Below are 15,575 nucleotides of genomic sequence, written 5' to 3' on the forward strand. Positions count from 1 at the left end.
TAAACCGGTAACGCTGGCCTATCGTGGACGGGGTTGGGTTAAAGTGTTGCCCCACTATATTCACAAGTTCGTCAAACGTTTTGGTGTCCGGCGCAGCTGGGTACGTAAGGCTCCTAATCACCCCAAACATATGCGGCCCGCAGGCGGTGAGCAATATGACCACCTGGCACTCGTTTTCAGTGATATTGTTTGCCCGGAAATAGTAACGCATCCGTTGCGTGTACTGGTTCCAGCTTTCCAGCGCAGCATCAAAAACATCCAAACGTCCGTACAGAGGCATGGTATAATAGAAAACAACTTCCAACCTGTATCCAACAAAAATCCAGGGAGGTGGCTTCAGCAGTGTAGACAGCTATTCACTTTTACCTTCGTCGCCAGTTTTGTAAGGGCCCCGAAGAATCCAGCACGAGTTTTAAGGATACAAAATAATAAAGTTTATTTACTATAACAATATATACATAACAGTAGCAGTAACTTCCCTTGCTACCTTCTCCTTCCTCCTGGTTCCTGGACTGGCCAGCTTATTTATAGTAGGAGCTTCTCCGCCCCCCTCATTGGGGAAGTTCATACTCCCATAGGATTGTGGGATAATCATTAGTCCCCAGCCAATCGTCAGTAGGCAGGTTATAACAATAATCATCCCTTTTGCTGTTATTCCTACCAAAATGGATAATCTCATATTTGTCATGTCATGATGACATTGGGTTGACTGTGAGTAAAAAGCCAAACTTTTCAAATGAATTGAATGCTGAATTCGATTGAAAAATCAACCTGAATTGATGCCAGACAGAGAAACAAAATGAGTGAATTGTGTGATAACAGAAAATGGCAGCAGCCGCAGCAATAAACACATAAAGTTCCAGTACATGATAATTTGGAAGACTGATTGTGTTGTTGAGGCATTTAGAAGTTTAAACAAAGTGTGGATTGACATTCAGTGGGCTGGATTCTCCCAAATGGGGCTATGTCCCCACGCCAGCGTAAAAACGGTGGAGTTTTACTCCAGAAATTCCGAGAAACAAGTTGAGCTAAATCAATACCCTGCATGGGGCTAGCAGGGACCTGGAGTAAATCTCGCAGCTTTAACTGTGGGTTACGGGCCCCCGCACTTCCGGGTCAGAGGCCGTGCATGCGCACGGTGGCGGCCTCCTGCAGCTGCGCCGAGCTCCATGGCGGATCTAACCCCCGACCGCCTATAAGGCCGCAGCCCCCCCGGTGTCCGATCTATCCGCTCCCGACCCTGGTGCATCTGGTGGGCAGCAGGCAGAACAGGGCTGCACTACGCCACCTGGGACACCCGAGCGGCTCATCCAGGTCCGGTCACCCCGCCGACGGGGACACATGTCGCAGGGCTGGAACCACAGCAGGCCACCTCCACTACTGCTGTACCGTCTGGGGAACTACCTAGGCATAGCATTAGGGCCCGTAATGCCAGAAAGTTGGACACTAGCTAAGTTGCCATGGGTGCAGGGCATAGTTTAGATATAGGGGCAAGGCACAACTCTGTATATATGTTGTCACATTAAACACCTGTTCACACTGCTACAACCTGTCTCAGTGCTCTCTCAGATGGGTGCGAGGGGTGGGTTGGCCAGGGAGGTGGTGGGCGAGGGGGTGGGGAATGGGCGGAGGTTGTGGGTGGCCTGGACTTATCGTCCCCACCACCATCACCTCAGGGATTTGATGGGACCGTGTGATGGAATGGCCAGCCTGCATGCAGGGATCACCCAGGTGGACGGTGGAAAGTGCTACCCTGGGTAGGAGTCAGACGTTGTCAAACGATGCGGAACACCAGAGCTCATCACAGAGCGGGTTGTCATCATCCTCCATCCCATGGACCAGACCCGGTGTTATTGACAACCCAGAGCTCACATCCCTTAGTCAGCTATTAAAGAAATTGAACCCTTCCTCTCCCGACGGCGTTGAACTAACCTGCTATTGCCGGTCGGGACACTGCAGTGTTCCTGCACCTCCCCAGAGGGAGTCACCAACACAGGCCCCATCGCTTCGTCATCCCTCGGGGTGCCCGATGGCCGCCGTGCTACGCCATGGGAGGGGTGTGCGAGTGGACCTTTCCCCTAAGGCTCTCCTGCCACATGGCGCTGCTAGTCCTGGAGGCTGGCAGTCCTGTTCGTGATTGGGGTGCGCACGCTCGCGGCCATTGGGCACAGGGAGAGGACCATCTTTGTCTGGGACTGCGCCGCATCACCATTGACTGTGCCACCACCTTCTCGGTTTATGTCACATCAGCCAGGAACTGCGCCACCTCCCTCTGGGACTGGACCACCTCCCTCTGTGTTTGTGCCACTGTGGTAGTCACCACTGTTATATTGTATATACCGCATACAAGGGGTATTACAGTAAGGCCTCTGTACTACAGGTAGGGGGGTAGATCCCTGCCCAGTAGGCGGAGTATAAATGTGTGGGCTCTCTGAGCTGCAGCCATTTCGACAGCAGTTGTAGGAGGCCACACATCGCTGCGTAATGAAGCCTCGATTACTCTCTACTCTCGTCTCGTCGTAATTGATAGTGCATCAATTTATTACACAGAGATTTTACAACGATGGATCTCCGCATCAAGCCTGATTGCCTGCAGCTGCACCCTCAAACAGACAACGCCAAGTCGGCCTTCGCACATTGGCTAGCTTGCTTTGAAGCCTACATCGGATCTGCGACAGAACCACCCTCAGAGGCACAGAAGCTCCAAATCCTTTACACGCTGCTGAGCTCCGAGATCTTTCCCCTCATCCGGGACACGCCAACCTACGCTGAGGCCATGGCGCTACTGAAGGAGAATGACACTCAGCAGACCAACAAAAGCTACGCCAGGCACCTCCTGTCCATGCGGCATCAACTCCCCGGTGAGTCTGTGGAAGATTTCTGGTGTGTCCTGCACTCCCTGGTGAGAGACTGCGATTGCCAGGCCATTTCAGCCATTGAACATTCTGACCTGCTAGTTAGGGATGCGTTCATTACGGGCATAGGGTCGGCCTACATCCGCCAGCGCCACTTAGAAGGGGCTACCTCGACCTCCCGGTGACCAAGAAACTAGCGATCTCGCTCACAGATGCCTCACGCAATGTACAGGTGTATGCCCCCGACCGCACGGCCCACCCCTCCTGGGCATCGTGGACAACGCCAGCGAACACCCCATCGTGGACCCCATCAGCGACCGCCCCCAGCCAACCCCAGGCCTGCGCCGCACGGCAGCCAACCAACCCCGGGGAACCCAAGTGCTACTTCTGCGGACAGACAAAACACCCCCAGCAGCGCTGCCCGGCGCGGAGCGTGCTCTGCAAGGCCTGCGGGAAGAAAGGACATTTTGCTGCTGTGCGCCAGGCCCGCTCGATTGCTGCATTGTCCCTGCACCCCCCACCATGGGCGCCACCATTTTCCTCGCCTCAGACCACGTGCGGCCCGTGGGCGCCGCCATCTTGCTCGCCTCACAACATGTGCAGCCCGTGGGCGCTGCCATCTTGCCTGTCTCAGGACACATGCAGCGCGTGGGTGCCGCCATCTTCCCCGCCTCAGGACCCATGCTCATCGGCCACCTCATCGGGCCGCTCATTGCCTGCAACCGCCGCCGACCAGCCGCGTCTCGCCTCCATCACGATCGACCAGTCCCGACCGCAAAACCTCGCGACCGCGTCGACGACAGTGAAGGTCGACGGGCACAAGACTTCTTACTGTGCTCACCCCTGTCCAATGCCGACATCTCCACATCAGTGAGAACAAACCAAGTTTCTCCAACCTCTCCTCATAGCTAATGACCTCCATACCAGGCAACATCCTGGTAAATCTTTCCTGCACCCTCTCTAAAGCCTCCACATCCTTCTGGTAGTGTGGCAACCACGATTGAACACTCAATACCAAGTGCGGCCTAACTAAGGTTCTATAAAGCTGCACCATGACTTGCCAATTTTTTAATTCAATGCCCCGGCCGATGAAGGCAAGCATGCTGTATGCCTTCTTGTCTACCTCTCCACCTGTGTTGGCACTTTCTGTGATCTATGTACCTGTACACCCAGATCCCTCTGCCCTTCAATACTCTTAAGAGTTTTGCATTTACTTTATATATCCCATCTCTATTAGACCTTCTAAAATGTATTTTCTCACATTTGTCCGGATTAAACTCCATCTGCCATCTTTCTGTCCAAGTCTCCAACCGATCTACATCCTGCTGTATCCTCTGACAGTCCTCATCGCTATCCGAAATTCCACCAACCTTTGTGTCATCCACAATCTTTTCAACTAGACCAACTACATTTTCCTCCAAATCATTTATATATATTACAAACAGCAAAGGTCCCAGCACTGATTTCTGAGAAATGGCATTAGTCACAGCCCTCCAATCAGAAATGCATCCTTCCATTGCTACCCTCTGTTCTCTATGACCGAGTCAGTTCTGTATCCATCTTGCCAGCTCACCCCTGATCCCGAGTGACATCACCTTTTGTACCAGTCTGCCCTGAGGGACCTTGTCAAAGGCCTTACTGAAGTCCATGTAGACAGCATCCACCAAGCTACCCTCATCAATCATTTTCGTCATTTCCTCAAAAAACTGGATCAAGTCAGTGAGACATGACCTCCCTTTCACAAAACCATGTTGCCTCTTGCTAAAAGTCCACTTAAGGTCAATTAAGGCATCATAAAAATTAGATGATCCTTATTCAAACCATTCTAATGTGTAAAAGGACAAGCCTAATGGATTTTTGTTATGATTTCTGGGGAGTAGATAATTAGAGACATTGGGCATGATTCAGTGGAATTTAATTAAAGAATGGTGCATTTAGTGGGGAGGTGCTGTGAACCAGCTTGGTGTTCAACTGCACTTTACTGTATTTTTTGGCCTCGAAAAGATTCTCCCTAACGAGGGTGCATTTAGAGGGCTCCTCACAGATCGTGGCACCATTTTGTCTGGTTGCCCCCTTTAAGGCCCACCCCTCCGGCTTTGACCCCCACCCTCACCCCCACAACCTTGAGCAATGTCCCGGGAACCTCCCCTCACTCTTGTACCTGGTAGGCCCCCGAGCCTGTCCCTGGCAGTGCCAACCTGGATCCTGGTACTTTCAGCCTGGCACTCTGACAGTACCCCGGCACACTGGCAGTGCCAAAGTGCCCGGGTGTCAGAGGGAGAGTCAGGCTGCCACTCTGCTCGTCCCCAACCACCCGGGGGTCTCCAGTGGCCTGAGACATCCCCCCCAGGTATCATTCTTCATATTGGAAGACACAATAACGTACCAATAATTGATGGCAAGGAGGCTGTGACAGGTGAGGACCTAGAAACGATCATTACCACTAAAGAGGTAGTGTTGGGCACGTTAATGGGGCTAAAGATCGACACGGTGATTCATTTTGGAAGGAATAACAGGAAGACAGAGTATTGGGCTAATGGTAAGATTCTTGGCAGTGTGGATGAGCAGAGAGATCTCGGTATCCATGTACATAGATCCCTGAAAGTTGCCACCCAGGTTGAGAGGATTGTTGAGAAGGCGTACGGTGTGTTAGGTTTCATTGGTAGAGGGATTGAGTTTCGGCGCCATGAGGTCATGTTGCAGCTGTACAAAACTCTGGTGCGGTCGCATTTGGAGTATTGCGTGCAATTCTGGTCGCCGCATTATAGGAAAGACGTGGAAGCATTGGAAAGGGTGCAGAGGAGATTTACCAGAATGTTGCCTGGTATGGAGGGAAGATCTGATGAAGAAAGGCTGAGGGACTTGAGGCTGTTTTTGTTAGAGAGAAGAAGGTTAAGAGGTGACTTAATTGAGGCATACAAGGTGATCAGAGGATTAGATTGGGGGAACAGTGAGAGCCTTTTTCCTTGGATGGTGATGAATAGCATGAGGGGACATAGCTTTAAATTGAGGGGAGATAGATATAGGACAGATGTCAGAGGTAGGTTCTTTACTCAGAGAGTAGTAAGGGTGTGGAATGCCCTGCCTGTAACAGTAATGGACTCGTCAACACTAAGGGCATTCAAATGGTCATTGGATAGACATATGGATGATAAGGGAATAGTGTAGATGGGCTTTAGAGTGGATTCACAGATCGGCGCAACATCGAGGGCCGAAGGGCCTGTACTGCGCTGTAATGTTCTATGTTCTATGTTCTACGTCTCCTGGCCCTGGTGGAATGCATCCTAGCGTGCTAAAAGAGATAGCGGGGCAATAGCAAAGGTGGTTGTGGCAATTTATCACCAGCCTAAATAGCTCAGTTGGCAGAGCGTTAGACTGAAGATCTAAAGGTCCCTGGTTCAATCCCGGGTTTCGGCATCACACGGGGTGCTGTGTTTCCTTGCTATCTGTCAAGTCGCCAGCCTTTTAAGGGGCGGGTTTAGCACAGAACAGGAATTGAACTGGCCTGCTTGGTCTGCTTTAAAAGCCAGTGATTTAGCCCAGTGTGCTAAACCAGCACCGAAAGTCTGCAGAGGAATATAGATAGTTTAAGTGAGTGGGCAAGGGTCTGGCAGAAGGAGTAAATGTGAGGTCATCCATTTTGGTAGGAATAATAGCAAAATGGACTATTATTTAAAAGGTAAAAAATTGCAGCATGCTGCTGTGCAGAGGGACCTGGGTGTCCTTGTGCATGAATCACAAAAAGTTAGTTTGCAGGTGCAGCAGGTAATTAAGAAGGCCAATGGAATTTTGTCTTTCATTGCTAGAATTTAAAAACAGGGAGATTATGTTGCAACTGTATAGGCTGCTGGTAAGTCCACACCTGGAGTACTGTACAGTTTTGATCTCCTTACTTGAGAATAGATGTACTGACATTGGATGGGGTGCAGAGGAGATTCACTAGGTTGATTCTGGATTTGAGAGGATTGGCTTATGAAGAGAGACTGAGTAGCCTGGGACTGTACTCATTTAAATTTAGAAGAATGAGGGGGGGTCTTACAAAAAATATATAATATTATGAAGGGAATAGATAAGATAAAAGCAGGGAGGTTGTTTCCACTGGCGGGTGAAACTAGAACTAGGAGGCATAGCCGCAAAATAAGGGGGAGCAAATTTAGGACTGGGTTGAGAAGGAACATCTCCCAAAGGGTTGTGAATCTGTGGAATTCCCTTCTCAGTGAAGCAGTTGAGGCTACCTCGTTGAATCTTTTTAGGGCATAAATAGATAGATTTTTGAACAGTAAAGAAATTAAGGGTTATGGTGAGCGGCTGGGTAAGTGGAGCTGAGTCCACAAAAATATCAGCCATGATCTTATTGAATGGCGGAGCAAGCTCGAGAGGCCAGATGGCCTACTCCTGCTCCTAGTTCTTGTGTTCTTATGTTACACCTAGTCCATGTTTGTGAAGATCTACACAATGGACATCTGGGGGTGTCAAAGATGAAAATGCTAGCCAGGAGCTACATATGGTGGCCAGGCCTGAATGGCAAGATTGAGTGGCTGGCCCAGCAATGCAGCAAGTTCCAGGAACATCAGAAGTTCCCAGCAGCTGCATCTCTCCACTCATGGGAATGACCGGGCCGGCCTTGGGTGCACCTGCATGCAGATTTTGCCAGAACATTTCATGGCTCAATGTTCTTGCTGATAGTGATCGCCCACTGAAAATGGCTAGACGTTCATTTAATCATAGAATCAAAGAATAATACAATGCAGAAGAGGCCCTTCAGCTCATCTAGTCTGTACTGACGCATGGAAATCACCTGACTTGCCTACCTAATCCCATTTGCCAGTATTTGGCCCATAGCCTTGAATGTTATGATGTGCCAAGTACTCATCCAGGTAATTTTTAAAGAATGTGAGGCAACCTGCCTCTACCAGCCTCCCAGGCAGTTCATTCCAGACCATCAACACCCTCTGGGTAAAAATGTTTTTCCTCAAATCCTCCCTAAACCTTCTGCTCCTAACCTTGTGGTGTGTCCCCTCGTAACTGACCCTTCAACTAAAGGAACAGCTGTTTCCTATCCACCCTGTCCATGCCCCTCATTATCTTGTCACCTCGATCAGGTTGCCCCTCAATCTTCTCTGCTCCAGTGAAAACAAGCCAAGCCTATCCAAACTCTCTTCATAACTTAAATGTTCCAGCCCAACAAACATCCTGGTGAATCACCTCAGCACCCCCTCCAGTGCAATCACATCATTCCTATAATGTGGCGACCAGAATTGCATACAGTACTCCAGCTGTGGCCTCACTAAAGTTCTATATAACTCTAATATGTCCGCTCTGCTTTTGCAATCTATGCCTCGATTGATAAAGGCAAGTGTCTCATATGCCTTTTTCCCCACTCTCTTAATAATCAGAGATCTATGCACAAACACGCCTAGGTGTCTTTGTTTCTCGTAACTTCCCAGTCTCAGGCCATTCACTGAATACTTCCTTGTCAAATTACTCCTTCCAAAGTGTATCACCTCACACTTTTCAGGGTTAAAATCCATCTGCCACTTTTCTGTCCATTTGACCATCCAGTCTATATCTTCCAGTAATCCAAGACACTCAACCTCACTGTTAACCACCCAGCCAATCTTTATGTCACCTGCAAACTTACTGATCCTCCCCCTCACAGAATCATCGATGTTGTTTATATATATGATAAACAATAGGGGACTCAACACAGATCCCTGTGGTACACCACTGGACTCTGGCTTGCAGTCACTAAAGCAGCCGTCTGTCATCATTCTCTGTCTCCTAAAGCGAAGCCAATTTTGAATCCACCTTATCAGGTTACGTTGTATCCATTGGCCTTCTTCTCACTCTGCCATGTGGGACCTTGTCAAAGGCTTTGCTGAAATTCATGTAAACTACATCAACTGCACCCCCCTCATCTACACACCTGGCATTTACCACTTCAAAACCCACCATCGAGAACTTACGCCTCTCATGCAGTTCTCATGACATCCCAGAGGTATTAGTCACGGACAATGGTACCCATTCACTAGTGAGCAGTTTGCCCGCTTCATGAAGACAAATGGGGTGAAGCACATCCGGACAGCCCCATACCACCTGCCTCAAATGGTCTGGCTGAATGATCCATGGAGGTGAGGTTGGCATGCTGTTTGTTCAGCTACTGGACCACACCACACATTATGCCCAGAGTGGCAATGGCAGAACTGTTGACGGGCCAGAAGCTCAGCCTAATGTTCCCCGATATTAGTGGGGAAGTAGAACTGAAACAAAACCTTCAGAGGCAGTACTGAAGAAGATGGATGCCAGACAGAGGTTCCTGACTGGGGGATGCAGTATATGTCCCAAAATTCAGCCACAGTGCCTGGTGGATTTTAGGGACCATGGTGAAACAGACTGGACTGATACCTTACTCAATAAAAACACGAGAATGGACTGCGTGGAAGCACCTAGACCACCGCAGGAGCAGAGAGCCAGTGTCAGGACAAACCCCACCAGAGAAACCGTCTTCCAGCCCATCAGCCCAGCACAAGGGGGACTGGGGACATCACCCACTAGGTCTCCGGCACTGAGATACATGAAGTGGATAATTCAGGATCTGACATGGAATCTCAGACATCCCAGTTTTCGGATGATGGCCTCACCAGGGAACAGTCATCAATGATGTACCCCAGACGATCCACACAAAAACAACGTTCCCCAACACATTAAAAAAAAAACCCCGACCCAGCCCCACAATAGCCGGAGGCGTAACCGCGGGTGAAGCGAAGAAGACGCTACTACAGAGGAACTTATGGTCTTTGGAGGGGAGGGATGCTATAACCCCCACGTGACCCCCGGTGATGCCCCAATTGAGCTCCTCATATGGCTCGTGGAGTACGAGCTCCGCAACTTAGGGGCAGAGGCCCAACAGCTAGCTCATTAATTCCCCGAGATAAAAGCCAGCCCAGGAGAGAGCCAGCATTCAGAATGGCCCCGGACTGGGACTTGGACAGTTGCTTAGTTGCTGTATTTCCGATCTGTGAGGAGCAAATAAACTACTTTTGACTCACCTGTTCAGGTCTCCTCATTGACTACAATACTTTCATTGTTGGCTGATGCTTAAACAAACAGATGCGTAATTCTACAGATGGGTGTGGTACACTTACTCATGCCCATATTGACTTAGGTATTCATAGAGACTTGATACTGTTTGTACTCCAAAGTTATCTTTTCTAATGTAGTTGCCAATCACTGGTATTGAATGTGGTTTGTGAGAATTTGGAATGTTTCTTGATATTGTCTTCCACATAAATCTTATGATGGGAAAGTAACTAATTTTTTGGTAGTTAACAGCTGAGGATATTCTAAACTGGTAAGTAAGCAATATTTCAGTTTAATGGTTACCAGTTACACTTCATAAAAACAGAAAATGCTGGAAATGGATGCGGTGGAGGAGAGGCAGATGACCCTGTACCCTGGCTTAGGAAAGAGGCTGCCAGCCGCTGCCATTCAATATGCCTGGGCGGAGGTGACAGAAGTGGTCAGCGCCATGGGTAACACCGTCTGGACCGGCCAGCAGTGCCGGAAAGAACTGCTCAACCTCCTCAGGGCGGCCAGGGTGAGTAGGCAGCACTGTGCCTGGCACCAACTCACGTCTCGCACACCCGTAACCCTCCCCCACCCTGCACCACATGTCGATACCGATACCAGCCGCCATGGCTTGGTGCCCTGGACACTGAGGCCACCAGCTACCCACCCCCTGGACTGCATGCATCGAACTGTCGAACATTGTTGTTTGTTGTTGTCTCCCCCTCCACCCCCAGGAGAAGGCCGCCCACAACCGCCGGAAGCGGAGAAGACTGGAGGGGGACCGCTGGAGCTGCAGCCCCTCACCATGGCAGAGCAGAGGGCCCTGGATGTGGTCAGCAGCCCGGAGGAAAGAGAGGTCGCCGGGGTGGAGTTCGGCTGCGGGTGAGGAAGTTAGACCCTGCTGAGTTGCAGTTCCCTGTGACACGTGTGTCAACCCCCTCCACCACCACCCTCACCCCCATGGATTCCTCACCACCACACCACCCTCATCCCCACACCACCACTCCCCCACCCCCCCCCCCCCCCCCACCCTCACCCCCACTCTCACCCTCACGCCCAAGCCCGCGGTTTAATCATGCGTCTTGTCTTGTGTCTCACAGGACCTGCTGGAGATGGGGCGGGCTCATCTGGTGTCTTCCACCCCAGCCACTGCCAGACCAGAGCCCCTTCATGAGTCGAGTAGTGAAGCTGAGAGCAACTCGGACGCCAGCCCTCCACCCAAGACGCAGGACGCCCGGAGCTCGAGTCCGGGGATGACATAGATTTTGCTTGACAGCTGACTCCAACACCCTCCACCATTCCAGAGACACTCACCTCAGTTGGCCATGTTAGTGAAGTGGGTCCTGGGACACTCTCTGGTCCGCACCACACAGCTGACCGGGTAGAGCAGGTGGAGATAGGAACACCCGAGGGGGCGGACGGTTGAAGGGCAGGTCGACCCAAGGAACTAGCTGCCGTTCAGGTGGGTCTCGGGCTTCTGGAACAGACAGTCCCATCGAGTGTGAAGATGCAGTCACAGAGCCAGTGACTACCTGAGGAGTTGTCGGCGAGAACCCAGTACCTGTAAGTGCAGTTGGAGAAATCCGACCTTGTGCAGGAGCAGGAGGTGGTGACGACCATGCATGACACTAAGGCCAACACCGCCCGGGTGGTATCCACGGTGGGGGGTATTGGGGGGGAAGGGTGACGGTGCCGTCACGGGTGTGAGGGATGGGCTGGCTGCAGAGGGGGAGCTGGGGCTGGGGGGTGGGTGGAGGGGGGGGCTCACTACCCCCTCCACCACCCTCACACCCCACCTCCACCACTACTACCCCCTCCACCACCCTCACACCCCCACCTCCACCACTACTACCCCCTCCACCACCCTCACACCCCACCTCCACCACTACTAGCCCCATCACCCCTCACCTCTTCTCCACCACCACTAACCCCACAATCCGTTCCCCTCCCCCCACCGTCCCCATTCCGCCACCCCAACAGTTTGGTGAGACCATGTGATGGAATGGAAAGCTCGCATGCAGGGAATACTCATGTGGCCGGTGAAGAATGCTACCCTGGGCAGGAGTCAGACGTTGTCAAATGGTGCGAAGCACCAGAGCTCATCACAGAGCGGGTTATCATCATCCTCCATCCCATGGACCAGATCCGCTGTTCCCGTCAACCCAGAGCCTGCACACCATAGTGATTCATGTAGAAATCAAAGGGGTTGGGGTTCAACGGTGGGGGTGGGGGGTTGGCGCAGGAAAGGTGGTCTTGGGAGTGGGTGGTCAGCCAGTGGGAGTGTGGGGCTGGGACGGGATGTCCATGCCACTGGCAAGGCCCCCTAGTTAGTGAACCTGGAGGCGTTTAGACCATCCCCCAGGGCTGCGGCAACCAGGATGGAGGCCACCATTCCAGGTTGGATTCTGAAGTCCATTGTCTGCAGAAGTCAAAGGCACATGTGTTAGCATGGTGTGTACCTATAATCCCAACCAGGGATTAACCCTGCTCCCGCATGTCTCCCATCCCCTTCCTGGAGTCAGCAAAGGCCACGGGACGCGGTAGGCAGCTGCCTCCACTTCTGATGTGCACCCTGGAGACACGCCCTGGCACAGTGGTAAAGCATGGAAGGCTTCTTGCGATGATGGGTGAGGGAAGGGGGGGGGTGTTCGGAGGGGTAAAGAATGTGGGACGGCACCATTGGGAGCAAGGGGCAGTTTGGGGCACATATGTACAGCATTAAGAATCATTGCATGCGAGAAATTTGACGGCTCTGGCACTTTCTTCCACAATGCAGGCTAACCACTTATCCCCTGCCCCAGCTGCCCGGGCATGGAGGTCCTAGATGTTCCCCCACCCCCACTCCCTTGCCCACCCAGGCACACCAAGTGAAGGTGATGGATGTGACCGAGCGCTCAGCAGATAGGCAGGAGGCAGACTATGGCATTGATTGAATGGGGAGAGGGAAGAAGAGGGGAGAGGGAGAGGTGGAGAGGGGGAAGGGGGAGAGGGAAGGGGAGGGGGATGAGGGAGTGGGGGAGGCAGGAAGGGGGGAGAGGGAGAGGGAGCAGGGGGGGAATGACAGATGAAGCCATGTCACATGCAAAGCAGCAAAGCTGAAGGCCTCCCTGGCCCTCCGGGCTTGCCAGAACCTCGCTGCTGCCACATGTCCTCCATCCTCCGACTGGTCCTGCGGGTCTAACAAGGCCCGTCCGCCTTCTTCCGGTCCGGCACCTCCTTGTCCTCGTCTGTGCTCCTCCTCATCCTGCTCCTGACCACATGTTCCTCCCCCTCCGGCACATCTCCCTACTGCTGTGCCAGGTTGTGGAGGACACAGAGACCACCACAAAGTGGGCAACCCTCTGGGAGATGAAATGAAAAAATGAAAATCGCTTATTGTCACAAGTAGGCTGCAAATTAAGTTACTGTGAAAAGCCCCTAGTCACCACATTCTGGCGCCTGTTCAGGGAGGCTGGTACGGGAATTGAACCATGCTGCTGGCCTGCCTTGGTCTGCTTTCAAAGCCAGTGATTTAACCCAGTGTGCTAAACCAGCCCCAATTGCAGATGTATTGCAGTGCACCAGCAGAGCAGTCAAGGTATTGGAACCGCAGTTTGAGGAATGCAATTCAGTGCTCAATACCAGCCTGGGTAATCACATGGGCCTCGTTATATTGAGTCTCCGCATCGGCCCCGACCTCCGTATGGCGTAATTAGCCAATTCCTCAGCAGATACCCCTTATTCCCCAAGAGGCAACCGGCCATCCTGGTCCTCAAAGAGGCCGAGATTTCTGACTGCCCCAGGATGGTGCAGTCATGCACACTCCCTGGGAAGCGTGCACACATGTTTATGATGTTCCTGTGGTGATCCTACACTAGCTGGACGTTCAGATGGTGGAACCCCTTCCTGTTGATGTAAGGCACTCCCTGACGGCCCGGTGAGCACAAAGCAACATGTGTGCATCTATTAGGTCCTGGACTTTGGGCACCCCAGCAATATTGGAGAATCCTGCTGCCCGGGCATTTTGTTGGGCCTGGCCCATGTCAAAGTTTGTATAATTAGCAGCCCAAGCAAACAAGGTATCCTTGACATCATGGATGCACTTGTGGGATTTAGCTTGTGAGATGCCGCACAAGTCCCAGCTCGAGCCCTGGAATGAACCTGAGACGTCAAGGTTTAGGGTTGCAGTAACATTGACGACCACTCCTCCTCCTCCACATGATGCCAAGTCCTTGAGGACATGGCACATGTGCCGTACCATCTCCTTGTTGAGGCAGAGCCTCCTGCGACACACACTGTGCGTTATCTGTTGGAAAGACCAGCGGCGCTTGTACACCTTGGGCCATCACCGGCCTAATGGGTAGCCGGGTCCTCAGGGTGTGCGGCAGGGCCCTACAAATGGGCCTCCGCCTCAAGCCTGTGTCGATGCTGCTGCCACCACCTTCTCTGGCGAGGGCTGCTTCCGCAGGATACAAGATATCATCCATCCTGTGTAATATCTGTAAAGAATTAGAGAGTGTGTGAGACTGAGAAGACAAGCAGTATCATCCGCCCCGGGACACTCCTTTCCCCCATTTCCGCCCCCCCTCCACATCCTGTGCCCTGACCACGCACCCCTGGCCGCAACAAGGGGCCCTGGTCATCGGACCTCACGCCCTGTACCCCAGACACCTGCACGTAACATTACCTGTACTGAGTGCTGGTTCCCTTCCCAGTGCACACAAACAACCTCTGGTTGCAGAAAAGTATTGGTGCTGGGGCCCACCCCCTGGGTGTTCAGATGTTACGCTGCCGCGTCCGTGTTTTTGCTTCCTGCAGTGCTCAGGTAGTGTCCAGACATCACTATTTGATTGGGATGCAAAGCAACAACTGCCACATGCCACATGGCCTGTCCACTCACGGGAATTCAGTTGGGTTGTGTGAAGAGCTCACTTAACTACGATTTCTAATTCCCTATTAGCAATAGCCTTCAGCCAAATGGCCAGAGGCTTCCATGGTCAGTGGGAGATGTGGGTGGTTGGTGGGGCAGACAGACAGGGGCTGAGGTAGCCCCGATAAGAGATACACACTATCAAGGGTGTGGCATGTGGACCTGTGGGTGCTGACGCACCCCCCTCCTCCCCCTCCCCCCCCCCCCCCTCCCCCGCTGTCACCGATTGTGCCCCAACCCGACTGAGACGGGCCCTCCCCCGGGGCTCCCCACCCCTGAGCACTGAGGCAGCAACCCCAGTGTCCTGGGCTTATTGCCTGTGAAGGAAGATGGCTACTCATCTTCTCGGACCCCCACAGGAGCCATTCCACCAGCTTCACGTTTTTGAAAAGGTTTACTAATCGGTGCCCAAGTGATCACTTGCTGGGGAGGCAGTTAAATCACGGGAGGCCATTAGATCGGCGACCACTCCCGTTAATTGTCTGGAGATTGGCCTTAAGTGGTGATTATTGGTTTCTTGCCACTGCGAGATCCTGATTTCGTCAACGGGAACGGACCGGTTAGATCGCAAACCGATCGCCGCCTGGCGCGGTTCTCGATGTTGGCCACTCCCATGATCTAAAGGCCTCGTCGCGCTCTTGCTCAAGCGCACCGCAGCCATTAAATCACAGCCAAAACTTTTTCAGAAGCAAGGCCTGCGTTTCGAAAGAAATTAATCAGAAATTATGGTTCCTATCTTACAT

The 15,575-nt window shown here is 52.2% G+C and overlaps 1 non-coding gene across 1 annotated transcript; it reads left to right on the forward strand.

The window, feature by feature from the left end:
- The first annotated feature begins 6,199 nt into the window (after positions 1–6,199).
- Positions 6,200–6,272, forward strand: trnaf-gaa (transfer RNA phenylalanine (anticodon GAA)). Its single transcript has one exon. It is a non-coding gene; the product is annotated as a tRNA-Phe (tRNA).
- The last annotated feature ends 9,303 nt before the right edge of the window (positions 6,273–15,575 follow it).

Source organism: Scyliorhinus torazame, chromosome 6 (genome assembly GCF_047496885.1).
Source record: "Scyliorhinus torazame isolate Kashiwa2021f chromosome 6, sScyTor2.1, whole genome shotgun sequence".
Taxonomy (NCBI): domain Eukaryota; kingdom Metazoa; phylum Chordata; class Chondrichthyes; order Carcharhiniformes; family Scyliorhinidae; genus Scyliorhinus; species Scyliorhinus torazame.